The sequence below is a fragment of the Suncus etruscus genome, chromosome 11 (genome assembly GCF_024139225.1).
Source record: "Suncus etruscus isolate mSunEtr1 chromosome 11, mSunEtr1.pri.cur, whole genome shotgun sequence".
NCBI classification, from domain to species: Eukaryota; Metazoa; Chordata; class Mammalia; order Eulipotyphla; family Soricidae; genus Suncus; species Suncus etruscus.
Genome location: NC_064858.1, coordinates 56,512,257 through 56,513,450, shown reverse-complemented (window position 1 = coordinate 56,513,450; position 1,194 = coordinate 56,512,257). Strand labels below are relative to the sequence as shown.

Genomic DNA, 1,194 nt, shown 5'->3' with positions numbered 1-1,194 from the left:
CATGTTAAAGAGTAGCTGGAGCACATGCTTTGCATGCTGGGCTCATTTCCCTCAGCCCTGCACTGTACCTGAGCACCACTGGGAGCAACCCCTGAGTACTGTCCTGAAAGTAGCTTCTGAGCACTGCTAGGTATAGCATAAAACCCATTGAATAGCACTAAATTGAAGAAAAGCACCATGACTAGTTACGTTTTCCCACTACTGACAGAATCCTAATACATGTTTAGACAAATCTAAACTAAAACTTTCAGTGTAAGATGATAACTAGAATGTCTAATTTGGAACACAACTAAAATACTTAATAAAAATAGCAATAAGCCAGGAATTGGATATTCAAACCAAAAAATTATTCAAGGGAGAGGTCAATATATTAAATGTAATATTACCTCAATAGAGAATAAGAATGTATTAGGTAAGAGAATGTATTAAGTAAGATTTAAGTAAGTGTAGTGGGGTAATTAGTAAGATGACAGTAATAGGTTATTTCTAAACCAGTTTGTTGTACTGGGGAACAATATTGTGTGGGGCATCAGGGACAATAGGGGAAAAAAAGGGAGCTGATCTCTATCCCCAAATGTTCAACTTAGGAAAAAAGAAGAAAATAAATAAGAATAAAGTGCAGAAAAAGAATAAGGCAAAAGGGAAATTTAAAGTTAAAACACTAGGGAAACCAGAGGAAGAGGTAAGCAGACAAGGTGCGTGTCTTGCATGGAGCCAACCCGGGGTCAATCCCAGCATCCCATATAGTTCGCCAAGCTCCACTAAATGCGTCATCCTTGTGCAGGGGCTATGCTAATCTTCTCTGTATCATTCCAATTTTAGTATATGTGCTGCTGAAGCAATGCTCCAGTAAATGTAAAACCTAAGGGTAGAGCTATGAATAACCTCTGAGCACTACCAGGTGTGACTCACAAACAAATGAACACAAAAAAACCGGCAAAATTATAGTCCAACATATCAGAAATAACATATCAATGGTCTACAGTTAAAAGATAATGAAATTACTTTTATTTATTGGAGGAGGTAGGAATCTCCAACACTATGCCCAAGGCGATTGGGGTTCACTTTCGCTAAAACTCAGTCCTCCCCTTAGAGCATAATGTGGAGGCCCAAGGATACCTAGTGGTGCTGACAGAATCATGGAATGACTGGGATCAAGCCAGAATACCCAAAACTAAAAGCATGTACATGCCG

At 38.9% G+C, this 1,194-nt stretch overlaps 1 pseudogene; it reads right to left on the bottom strand.

The window, feature by feature from the left end:
- Positions 1 to 741: 741 nt before the first annotated feature.
- On the bottom strand, positions 742 to 842 carry LOC126023657 (uncharacterized; annotated as a pseudogene).
- Positions 843 to 1,194: the final 352 nt, after the last annotated feature.